Consider the following 13,523-nt stretch of genomic DNA (forward strand, 5'->3'; position numbering starts at 1 on the left):
GTACCCTAAAAACACTACACTACACTAACACAAAATAAAAAGTAAAAAACACTACATATACACATACCCCTACACAGCCCCCCTCCCCTCCCAATAAAAAACCTCTGGTACGCCACTGTTTCCAAAACGGAGCCTCCAGCTGTTGCAAAACAACTACTCCCAGTATTGCCAGATAGCCGTTGACTGTCTAGGCATGCTGGGAGTTTAACAGCTGGAGGCACCCTGTTTGGGAATCACTGGCGTAGAATACCCCTATGTCCACCCCTATGCAAGTCCCTAATTTAGGCCTCAAATGCGCATGGTGCTCTCACTTTGGAGCCCTGTCGTATTTCAAGGCAACAGTTTAGGGTCACATATGGGGTATCGCCGTACTCAGGAGAAATTGCCTAACAAATTTTGGGGGGTATTTTCTGCTATTACCCTTTTTAAAAATGTAAAATTTTTGGGAAAACAAGCATTTTAGGTAAAAAATATATATATTTTTTTTACATATGCAAAAGTCGTGAAACACCTGTAGGGTATTAAGGTTCAAACTACCCCTTGTTACGTTCCCCGAGGGGTCTAGTTTCCAAAATGGTATGCCATGTGTTTTTTTTTTTTGCTGTCCTGGCACCATAGGGGCTTCCTAAATGCGGCATGCCCCCAGAGCAAAATTCGCTTTCAAAAAGCCAAATGTGACTCCTTCTCTTCTGAGACCTGTAGTGCGCCAGCAGAGCACTTTTCACCCCCATGCAAGGTGTTTTCTGTATCGGGAGAAATTGGGCTTCAAATTTTGGGGGGTATTTTCTGCTATTACCCTTTTTAAAAATGTAACATTTTTGGGAAACCAAGCATTTTAGGTAAAAAATATATATATTTTTTTCACATATGCAAAAGTCGTGAATCACCTGTAGGGTATTAAGGTTCACTTTACCCCTTGTTAAGTTCCCTGAGGGGTCTAGTTTCCAAAATGGTATGCCATGTGTTTTTTTTTGCTGTCCTGGCACCATAGGGGCTTCCTAAATGCGGCATGCCCCCCAAAAACCATTTGTCGCTCCTTCCCTTCTGAGCCCTCTACTGCGCCCGCCGAACACTTTGCATAGACATATGAGGTATATGCTTACTCGAGAGAAATTGGGTTTCAAATACAAGTAAAAATTTTCTCCTTTTTACCCCTTGCAAAAATTCAAAAATTGGGTCTACAAGAACATGCGAGTGTAAAAAATGAAGATTTTGAATTTTCTCCTTCACTTTGCTGCTATTCCTGTGAAACACCTAAAGGGTTAAAACACTTATTGAATGTCATTTTGAATACTTTGGGGGGTGTAGTTTTTATAATGGGGTCTTTTATGGGGTATTTCTAATATGAAGACCCTTCAAATGCACTTCAAACCTGAACTGGTCCCTGAAAAATAGCGAGTTTGAAAATTTTGTGAAAAATCGGAAAATTGCTGCTGAACTTTGAAGCCCTCTGGTGTCTTCCAAAAGTAAAAACTCTTACATTTTATGATGCAAACAAAGTAGACATTGTATATGTGAACCCAAAAAAAATATATTTGGAATATCCATTTTCCTTACAAGCAGAGCGCTTCAAAGTTAGAAAAATGCTAAATTTTCCTTTTTTTCATAACATTTTGGGATTTTTCACCAAGAAAGGATGCAAGTTACCATAAAATTTTACCACTAAGTTAAAGTAGAATATGTCACGAAAAAACAATCTCGGAATCAGAATGATAACTAAAAGCATTCCAGATTTATTAATGTTTAAAGTGACAGTGGTCAGAATTGCAAAAAATGCTCCGGTCCTTAAGGTGTAAAATGGCCTGGTCCTTAAGGGGTTAAGATTTTCCTATTCTAAGTGACGGAAAATATAGATTTTATGAAAGACAGGAGGTGAGCATTATCCCGCCCTTATATTTTTCTTCTACTTGTATCTCCTCAGTCTTTAGATATCTTCAGACAGGAAACCAGCTGCATAACTTCTCAAGAATCTTCGACTATTGACTACCTATTTTCTCATCCAGATGGTTACAGTTTAACAAGTCTTCAACTGTACAAGTCCAGAATTTTGGATCTTCTTTGAACTTTTCCATCACTCATTACTTTTAGTTCCGTTTTGCTTCGGAGAATTTCTTTCATGAACTACATTTTAGAACTTTTTATGTTTGTAAAGAAAGAGGAATATAACCTGTCCTGCATCACCTTTATTACCTTGGGTGTTATCTGATTGGTTAATGTGTGTCAGCACCTTAGGGTGTACCTATGTCCATACAAACTTTTTTCTTCATGTGTGATAAATACTTTAACTAGTTCACTGCTATGATTTTGCAGTAAAGAAAGAATTGCATCTAATGCTCGCCTCCTGTCTTTCATAAAATCTATATTTTCCGTCACTTAGGATAGTAAAATCTTCAATTTCACGATGCCTTGCACACATTCAAGGCACCCAGTGCCAGAGGCAGCAAAACAACCCCAAAACATAATTCAACCTCCACCATATTTCACTGTAGATACTGTGTTCTTATCTTTGTAGGCCTCATTCCGTTTTCGGTAAACAGTAGAATAATGTGCTTTACCAAAAAGCTCTATCTTGGTCTCATCTGTCCACAAGACATTTTCCCAGAAGGATTTTTGCTTACTCAAGTTCATTTTGGCAAAATGTAGTTTTGCTTTTTAATGTCTGTGTGTCAGCATTGGGGTCCTCCTGGGTCTCCTGCCATAGCGTTTCATTTCATTTAAATGTCGACGGATAGTTCGCGCTGACACTGATGCTCCATGGAGCCTGGAGGACAGCTTGAATATCTTTGGAACTTGCTTGGGGCTGCTTATCCACCATCCGGACTATCCTGCGTTGACACCTTTCATCAATTTTTCTCTTCCGTCCACGCCCAGGGTGATTAGCTACAGTGCCATGGGTTGTAAACTTCTTGATAATGTTGCGCACTGTAGACAAAAGCAAATCTAGATCTCTGGAGATGGACTTTGTAACCTTGAGATTGTTGATATTTTTCCACAATTTTGGTTCTCAAGTCCTCAAACAGTTCTCTTCTCCTCTTTCTTTTGTCCATTCTTAGTGTGGCACACACAGACACACAATGCAAAGACTAAGTGAACTTCTCTCCTTTCTATCTGCTTTCAGGTGTGATTTTTATATTGCCCACACCTGTTACTTGCCCCAGGTGAGTTTAAAAGAGCATCACATGCTTGAAACAATCTTATTTTTCCACAATTTTGAAAGGGTGCCAATAATTTTGTCCAGCCCATTTTTGGAGTTTGTTGTGACATTATGTCCAATTACCTTTTTTTCCTCCCTTTTTTGGTTTAGTTCCAATACACACGAAGGTAATAAACGTGTATAGCAAAACATGTGTTACTGCAATCCTTTTCTGGGAGAAATACTACATATTTTAGAAACATTTCAGGGGTGCCAATATTTACGGCCATGACTGTACATATCTTCACTCTGGAGATCTGTTCCCACCGAAAATTGCCATCCATCTTCAGTGAATTGCGCACTGGAGGTGGGCTCCGCCGGCTCAATATGAATATTCAATGTCACGGCTCACGTGACCAGCGACAATGAATATTCATATTGAACCGGTGGGCCCACCTCCAGTGCGCAATTCACTGAAGATGGATGCCGATCTTCAGAGGGACGGATCTCCGGAGTGCAGGTATGTATTTAACCCATTAATCCCTTATCGGTCCCCTGTTCACCCACACTATAACGCAGTGTATTGGGTTTAATGTTGGTGAACAGATGACCGTTTTCCTCTTGTGATAGTTTTTCTTCTTTTAAATATGCTCTCCTCCTTTACTGTGTTGATTCCCTTTATGTATTTAAAAGTCTCATATCCCCTCGGTCTCTTCTTTCTTCCAAGCTAAACATGTTAAGGTCCTTTAACCTTTCCTGGTAAGTCCTTTCCTTCACTTCAGAGTTTTATCCTACAATTCTGATGCCAGTGTGAATAGAGCCCAGGACCTCATCCACATGTCAGAACTGTCTGTGGGGCCAGACTACATGGGCCAGGCCCCTTTCACACTGCCGGTATTTATTTTTCCCCCCGTTTGCCGGACGTAATTTTGCCGGGGTATACCGGCAAACAAAAGGTCCCCATTGTATTCAATAGCTGCCATTATTTTTGGAGATAAAAGACGGAGAAAAAGACGGTGCTAGCACTATTTTTTTCTACAGCTTTTCTCGATCCTAAAATAACGGGCTTTACACTGCCGGAGACAACTGGCAGTGTGAACGTAGCCTTAGAGCGGTGTTTCCCAACCAGGGTGCCTCCAGCTGTTGCAAAACTACAACTCCCAGCGTGCCCGGACAGCCAACACCAGGGTGCCTCCAGCTGTTGCAAAACTACAACACCCAGCATGCCCGGACAGACAACAACAGGGTGCCTCCAGCTGTTGCAAAACTACAACTCCCAGCATGCCCGGACAGCCAACACCAGGGTGCCTCCAGCTGTTGCAAAACTACAACTCCCAGCATGCCCAGACAGCCAACACCAGGGTGCCTCCAGCTGTTGAAAAACTACAACTCCCAGCATGCCCAGACAGCCAACACCAGGGTGCCTCCAGCTGTTGCAAAACTACAACTCCCAGCATGCCCGGACAGCCAACACCAGGGTGCCTCCAGCTGTTGCAAAACTACAACTCCCAGCATGTCCGGGCAGCCAACGGCTGTCCGGGCATGCTGGGAGCTGTAGTTTGGCAACAGCTGGAGGCACCCTGGTTGGGAAACAATGGGTTAGAGGAATGTAGGTATAGTACAGCCACACTTAAGTCTATAGGTGCCCTCTGAGGCCATACGCATGAGCCCTAATTTCTACATATCAGTGTGCTCAGCTCCTCGTGTTCTGTAAGGGTGTATTCACACTAGTGTAAAAACCGGTCTATCCCATACTTATAAAGACACATGGCCAAGAATGGCTGATAACAGCGAACACTAGACTGTACAGCCTTCAATGCAGATGGCGCAGATGTGAGCCGGTTCATCCGATATGGAAGTTTGTCCCATGAGTGTAGAAGGGCTCTGGGATGGTGCGGTACCGCCCCGTGCTCACACTACACGGGCAGAGCCTCCAGTGACTGGCCGGGCACACGGGGAGACGTGGTAGAAACACTGAGGGACGGTACGAGGGCTCGGCTCCTGTTCACACGTCTCGTCTTCCCTGTCCGGCCCATACAAGAGCCGCAGGTCGCCGTCTCGTCGGATGTGGCAGGACTGGTCGTAGTAAATCTGTGTCTCTCTCTGAACACGCCTGTCTGCGCTGCTCCCTCCCCCTCTCCTCCACCCTGCAGTCACATCCTGCAGTCTCTGTCTCTCTCCTCCTGCTGCTGCTGCTGTCTCCGGGGTCTCTTCCTGCTGGGATTGGGAGAGACATCTGTGTGTTGTCTCACAAGGACCCCCCGCCCTGTGGAGCTGAGGTGTCCCGGAGCCCCCGGCCTGTGTGTGTAGCCGCGGCCCTGGAGATGTGTGCGGCCCTGGCTCGCTGTCTGTGGATGTGGTAGCCTGGTGTGTACTGTGGAGCCGTCCCTCATCTGGCCGGACCTGTGTGGCTGTCTCTCCCAGGATCTATGAGCCGCCTTTTCCAGACTCCTTCTAATGACGTCTCCACGGACTGAGCTGGCCGGCTGTCTCTTCGCCTGTGTGGATGTCTCTTTCTGCTATCAGGAGGCCTGAGATCTTCGGGGACATAGAGCAGGGTAATAATACTGAGTCTATGCCACAGACTGGCACATAAGTGCCCCATCACACACATGTAGTGGTCAGTCCCTGCCCTTACCACTAGAGGCAGCACTCCCCACATGAGTGCCCCAGCCCCATGCCAGTCAGTCCCTATAGGCAGTCTTGTGTCCTAATAGCTGTCAGTATGCTTGGTATTTGTGGTATGCCTGGCAATATTTGGGATATGAGTAGAGTGCTGGGAAGATAGGGCAGTGCTGGGGCTGCTCCCCTTGGGTATGTTCTATGCAACTAGTGCCCTGTAGTACTATAGTGCCCCCGCTACTGTACTGTATTGAGGACCCCATGGCACATGAAGGGTGGAAGCCCCTTGTGGTTTCCTGGGATCTTATCCTGCAGAGGAGAGACTTCTAGGCTATAGGACAGTGGTCTTCAACCTGCGGACCTCCAGATGTTGCAAAACTACAACTCCCAGCATGCCCGGACAGCCAACGGCTGTCCGGGCATGCTGGGAGTTGTAGTTTTGCAACATCTGGAGGTCCGCAGGTTGAAGACCACTGCTATAGGAATTCCCTTCCAGTAATGGGCAATGTCATAATGTGCCTCATCCCCCACAGCCCCTTCCTATTGCTATGTAGAACCCCACCCTATAGAAACTCTTCATTCATCTCTCCATAAGTCTTATTATTACCAATCCTACCCATGTATTCCATGCATATAGGACAGTTTACCTGTATTGGACAGGATTTAGATGGCAGTCCCCGTACCCTAGATAGAGACGTTTTATCTTCCAGTATTTGTATATGATTTGGATTCACTCTGTCATGTGCGGTGGTCTATATCATGGTTGGTGCCAGGCATCTACTGGATGGTGCCAGGTCGTGCATGGTGTTTAGCAGTGATAAGTATGGCATTTGTGCCACATGTCATTCTTTTTCAATTCACTTATGCCAAAAATCTCTGTGTTTGTCACTTGTGTCCCAAACATAGGACCGTGTTACTGAACCAGTGAGCCACGGGTAGCCCCCAGGGACAAGCCATACGAGACAGCTACAGTACTGTATTTAGTAGAACTGCCCTTATCTTCCTCTGTAGTGTACTGCTACACACCCTGAATATTGATTTTAAGCCAAAATGAACCTTTTTACCAAAGATTCAACTGATTTAAAGGGGTACTCCAGTGTAAAACTTTTTTTTTTTTAAATCAACTGGTGCCAGAAAGTTAAACAGATTTGTAAATTTCCTCTATTAAAAAATCTAAATCCTTCCTGTACTTATTAGCTGCTGAATACTACAGCGGAAATTCTTTTCTTTTTGAAACACAGAGCTCTCTGCTGGCATCAAGGGCACAGTGCTCTCTGCTGACATCTCTGTCCATTTTAGGAACTGTCCAGAACAACATATGTTTGCTATGGGGATTTCCTTTTACTCTGGACAGTTCCTAAAATGGACAGAGATGTCAGCAGAGAGCACTGTGCTCGTGATGTCAGCAGAGAGCTCTGTGTTTCAAACGGAAAATAATTTCCACTGTAGTATTCTGCAGCTAATAAGTACAGGAAGAATTAAGATTTTTTTAATAGAAGTAATTTACAAATCTGTTTAACTTTCTGGCACCAGTTGATAAAAAAAAAAAGTTTTTCACCGGAGTACCCCTTTAACTTGGCAAGTGTGTTTTTCTTCCAGAGATCTTCAGCCTTTCACATATTCAGGGTTGTTTTACCTGCGCAAATCCACTTGTTAAACTGCATTTCTGCTACTTGGGAATTTGCCCTAATTCTGTTTCTTTCAGTCCTCACTGCTGAATACCTTACATGTGGAAGCCAATAATATAGTTAAAGGGGTACTCCAGTGGAGATTTTCAAATCAACTGGTGCCAGAAAGTTATACAGATTTGTAGATTACGTCTATTTAAAAATCTTTAGCCTTCCAGTACTTATCAGCTGTTGTAGACTACTGAGGAAGTTGTGTAGTTCTTTCCAGTTTGACTACAGTGCTCTCTGCTGACACCTCGGTCTTTGTCAGGAGCTGTCCAGGACATAAGCAAATCCCAATTGCGAAACTCACATTCTCTATACAGTCCCTAACAGAGGTGTCAGCAGAGAGCACTGTGATCAGACTGGAAAGAACTACACAACTTCCTCTGAAGCATAATAAATACTGGAAGGCTTAGGCTAGGTTAACACTCTATTCAGAAAATTGAAAATTCCTGTGTAGTAGAATGCACACTACAGAATTATAGCGGCGGATATTCCACATGACCACCTTGTCCATGGCCTCTGTCTGTGTACCCGTTTTTTGTACATGGACAGATGGCAAATCCTTTCAAAGAGGAATATTTCCAGAAAAAAATGTCCAGTTTGACAATATAACATAAAAACAGTTATTCTTACATACTGCTGGTGTCCACTGTGGACGCTTTTCCTTCTATATCCCCTTCCCCAAATTACCGGAAGTACTGGAAGGATTAAGATTATTATCTAGAAGTAATTTACAATTCTGTTTAACTTTCTGGCACCAGTTGATTTTAAAAACATTGTTTTCCACTGGAGTACCCCTTTAAGCCTATTTGCTTTCTCTTGGTGTTGCCCTTTTCATAGGCAATGTTTCCGTTCATATGACATTTCTACACCTTTCTCTATGTATTGCCTATTGACCTATAGGAGCAAAGAGAAAATCTGGGGTCCTACTGACCACCTCGTCCTTCTTTGCTGTTGTGAAAAGCGTGAGCCAGAAGGAGGAGACCCATAGGTTTGGATATGGATAGGTTCAAGCAGTAGGAGGCGTTGCACTTTGCTCAGGTCCCTTTCACATTACAGGTATCATCCTGCTTTTTACTGCCGTTACTATACAATAACAGATGAAAAAACTGGATGTAATAACTGGTAATAACGGATGATAACTGATGATGACTGATGACCATCATCCATTATTTTTAAAGGTTTTTTTCTTATTAGAAACCTGATGTTGTTCATCCGTTATTACAGGTTACATGCGTATTTTTTTTTTTTTAATCAGATTTTTAACCTTTTTTTGTAAAGTTGTACTGAGCATGCTCAGTACAATAAATGGATGTTAAAAAACAGACAATAACTGATTATAACAGATGTTTTTTTTCTAACATCAGTTTCCCATAGATTTAAAAAATAATGGGGGAAAAAACGGCCGTTAAAATTTAATGGCCGTTTTTTTTTTCCCCATTATTTTTGCCGGACCAAAAATGAGTGCATGGATCGTCTTTTGTGCTGCCAAAAACAACGGACATTAGTAAAAACGGACATGCCTGATGCAAAAGGATGGTCAAAAAATCCAATTGACATGAATGGGATTCTTTGACGGCCGTTTTTAGGAGTAATAACGGAGGTTTTTACAGGATGATATCTGTAGTGTCAAAGGGGCCTTACATGTGCGTCATTGTCTATTGGAGCAGAATAACAAAAATAACAGTGGTGCCAGATCCTCTACGTGCCGGACATGTACTGTATTTTTGACAGAATCCATGATTGAGGTCTGTAACAGAACATGTGACACAGATTTGAGCACAGCCGCGGGGCCACCCTCCAAACTCTTTACCTGATCATCTTTTTCTCACCTTGTTTACTAATCTTTCGAGCCTTTTCACCTCTCTCTGCACTGACGTGTTAGGGAGCCTGTGATAGGCTCGTGTTACACACAGCATCCAATCAGGGAAGACAGAGCCGCAAAGGGAAGGGAGAGAACGGCAGCTTGAACCAGAGGCGCAGGGGGGGGGGGGGGGGGGGTCTCAGACTCTCATCTGCACTGTAGCTACATTGTAGTCAAAGATTACAGCTATGCTTAAAAGGAGTACTCCAGTACGCAATTTTTATTTTTTTTATAATTTTTTTACCTGCTCAGAATGTCGGCGTAAAAAAAATAAAAAAAAAATAAAAAACCTGGACTTGCTTCCCACTGCTCCCCTGGTATCCTGCTCCCTGCCTCTGCACCGGTCTTGTTCCTGCTTCCTTTGGTATCAACCTGGAGCTCAGCTAATCGCCAGCAGCAGCAATGTAGGCCAGTGATTGGCTTAGTGGCAGTGCCATGTATTGAGCCCCAGACCCAGTCTTCCTCCTGGTGCCAGGGCTCAATATGTCGTACTGCGGCGCAGCCTATTCCCTGCCGAGGCTGGATATCGCTGCGGCTGGCTATTAGCTGAGCTGCAGTTTGTTTGTTTTTTAAATGCCAACATTTTGGGCAGGTAAAAAAGGTACATCCCAAGTACTCTCCTGGAAAAAATTTTTTTTAAATCAACTGGGTCCAGAAAGTTAAACAGATTTGTAAATTACTTCTATTAAAAAATCTTAATCCTTCCAGTACTTATCAGCTGCTGTATTCTCCACAGGAAGTTCTTTTCTTTTTGAATTTCCTTTCTGTCTGACAACAGTGCTCTCTGCTGACACCTCTGTCCATTTTTAGGAACTGTCCAGAGTAGGAGCAAATCCCCATAGCAAACCTATCCTGCTCTGGACAGTTCCTGACACGGACAGAGGTGTCAACTGTGGTCAGACAGAAAGGAAATTCAAAAAGAAAAGAACTTCCTCTGTAGTATACAGCAGCTAAGTACTGGAAGGATTAAGATTTTTAAATAGAAGTCATTTATAAATCTGTTTAACTTTCTGGCACCAGTTGATTTATATTAAAAAAAAAAATATGATTTCCACGGGAGTACCCCTTTAATGGAGTTGTACTAGAAGATCAAAACAAAAACCAACCAAAACAGGAGGATTTGCAAAAAAAATAGGAGGCGACCATAACCATCCCCTGTAACTACAGATTGACACCATTTTTGAGTTTCTGGCTGGAGAGGAGCTTTAAACGAAGATATATTTTTATTTATTTATTATTTTTTTAAATATTTTTTTTAGAAGAGGTACCTTCATCTATTGATACATTTTGGTCCAAAGAATGAGGATTTCTGACTTATATTTACATGGCATGCGAAAAACTAACCACTGATTTTTTTCAGGCACAGTTTAGAAAAGCCCCAAGGCTTGTCCCGATAGTAGTTTGGAGGTCTTTCTGCTAAGGAGGAGCCCCACTGTAATACTGATACGTGTAATAGTTTCACTCTGACTAATGTGTCTATGGAGAAATAAGGTTGGAAACAGCAAAATCATCCTAAATGGAATGTTCAAGGCCCCGGAAATCTAACAGTACAGCGGGAGCCCCAGTTTAGCTGGCCTTCAGCCGGAACCACGAGGACTCCACTTTCTTCCCTTGTCTTCTACGCTGTATTTTAGTCATGTACAAATAACGGTAACTCAGGAACAGTGAGTGACTATGCTTATTGTATCTCTAGATTGTCATGGTCTTCTTGATATGACAGGGACAGTATTGGTATACTGTTAAAATGGAGGTTTTATTCTCCTTCAATTTCCTTTCTAAAATTTGCTTCCTCTAAAGCAGTGTTTCCCAACCAGGGTGCCTCCAGCTGTTGCAAAACTACAACTCCCAGCATGTCCGGACAGCCAAAGGCTGTCCGGGCATGCTGGGAGTTGTAGTTTTGCAACAGCTGGAGGCACCCTGGTTGGGAAACACCACTCTAAGGAAATAAATGGACATGAGTACATCCTATAGTGCTAGGTATAAAGAAGCCCTTTAGAGGTTAAAGGGTATTCTAGGGAAAAAATTTTTTTTTATATATATAATATATCAACTGTCTCCAGAAAGTTAAACAGATTTGTAAATTACTTCTATTAAAAAATCTTAATCCTTTCAATAATTATCAGCTGCTGAAGTTGAGTTGTTGTTTTCTGTCTGGCAACAGTGCTCTCTGCTGACATCTCTGCTTGTCTCGGGAACTGCACAGAGTAGAAGAGGTTTGCTATGGGGATTTGCTTCTAAACTGGGCGGTTCCCGAGAAAGGTGTCATCAGAGAGCACTTAGGCTGGGTTCGCACCACGTTTTCAAATACGGTAACCGTATACGGTTTTCCGCAAAAAAACGTATCCGACCGTATGCATAGAGAATGCATTGTAAACCGTATTCCAAATGTTGTGTACGGTTGCATCCGTTTTGCCTCGGATACGGTTTTGCCGATTTTTCAACCATAGGCAAAAAACGCTGTCGACTACGTTTTTGCCTCCGGTTGGAAAACCGTATGCGAACAGTATGCGGTTCTTTTAACATTGTTGTCTATGAGAACCGTACACAGAATTTCAGAATGCGGTTGCACACGGTTTTTCTAATCCGTTTTTGGAGATGGCACGTGCGCAGATCTTTCTAGAATTCATCCCAGACATCCCACTCCCACATCCTTTGGAATTTCAATAGAACAATAGTAACTTTATTAAATTGCTGGAAAACTAATTCCAACAAAATAGCAAAACCTTTGGCAAAAACGGATGCAAACGGATTGAACCGTACATACGTTTTGGAACCGTATACAGGGAAAAACTATACGTTTTAACTTGGAGTCATATGGTTGTATACGGTTGCATACGTTTTTTTCCATACGTTTTTTTTGCGGAAATCCGTATACGGTAACCGTATTTGAAAAACGTGGTGTGAACTCAACTCAACGTCAGTAGCTCATAAGTACTGAAAGGATTTAGATTTTTTAATAGAAGTAATTTACAAATCTGTTTAACTTTCTGGAGCCAGTTGATATATAAAAAATTTTTTTTCCTGGAATACCCCTTTAATGATACCATAACATGCCAGCTGTATACTTGAGCTGGATTTAGTTAGTTTCTATTCATTGTATGAGACTGTAAGTGGATGATCAGCTCGTTGACATGTATGTAGGCTTGGAGGTCTGCTGCATGTAGCTTATGCCTGTGATGAAGGGGTATATATCTCTGCCCAGTGTCATGTGGATGGAAGAGGAGATAAAGCTTGGCATGACATTACAGCCAGCGCAGTAACATCTGTCACTAATATCTGCCCTGACCCAGATAGAAAAGTAATGGTTACTGATCAGGAGGCTGCAGCCTCTCTGATGTGCTTATTGTCCTCTGTAACACACGAGTATTGTCATTTTCTACATTTTCCATAGCTTGTCCAGGAAGAGGTTAACCAAAGCCTTTCTGTTCGTAGCACAAAGCTCTTTTCATCTTGTGGGACGATGACATTTTCACATGACGGGAGACAACCCCAGGATATCCCATAACTGGAAAATGCAAGCTCTACGGTTGAGTCATGTACATTTTTATCTGTGATGGTGGCGCTGATCTGCAGTCCTCATTACGGTTATCAGTGAATCATTTGTGCCACAAAGCGTACCCTCTGATGACCATACTATCTTTTCTCATCGTAACAATGGATTATACAGTAAAATCTTTTCACAAGACCACTACCATTTAAAGACTAGATTTTGTGATAAATTTACAGTCAACGATACATCATGCATAGTATCCTTTTTCATTGAGAAGACCACTCCCATAGAAGACCACTTTTCAAGGCAATTTTGGGTCTAGTCAAAGAGTTTTCACTGTATATTCCTAAAAAGTAGTGGAGCGACCAGCCATTTTTGGAATGCTCACTATGTGTGCTCTTATGGCTTTAAGGGGTTGTCTCAGCATGTTCCTAGAAACCCCATCGATCACTTGACACATTCAACTGAATAGATGACAGTGTCGTACATGGCTGAGCCAAATCCAGCAAAACGGAAAGCGGTCATTGTAATCGGTTCATAGAGGGGGTCGCCAATGGGGCACCACTGTCTATGACGTCCGTATGTCCTAATAGGGAATACGGACAAGGTTCTCTTGCCTGGAAAGCTTGTACAAACAAAATGTGGAGTCGTTTTCTGCAGCAAGCATTGCATTCCAGCTGTCATTTTGTCCTGTATGGGTTGGTAAAAGATAGAAGTAATGTGATTCTCCACTTTTATGTT

General features: G+C 42.7%; 1 protein-coding gene across 4 annotated transcripts in view; it reads left to right on the forward strand.

Annotated features, from left to right (window-relative positions):
* Positions 1–4,723: 4,723 nt before the first annotated feature.
* MYO9A (myosin IXA) overlaps positions 4,724–13,523 on the forward strand; it is a 182,646-nt gene continuing 173,846 nt past the window's right edge. For all 4 annotated transcript variants that reach the window (XM_056572794.1, XM_056572795.1, XM_056572797.1 and 1 more), the window contains exon 1: positions 4,724–5,691. The gene's annotated coding sequence lies outside the window, so the exon portion shown is untranslated. The remainder of the gene's footprint in view (positions 5,692–13,523) is intronic.

This window comes from Hyla sarda, chromosome 4 (genome assembly GCF_029499605.1).
Source record: "Hyla sarda isolate aHylSar1 chromosome 4, aHylSar1.hap1, whole genome shotgun sequence".
NCBI classification, from domain to species: Eukaryota; Metazoa; Chordata; class Amphibia; order Anura; family Hylidae; genus Hyla; species Hyla sarda.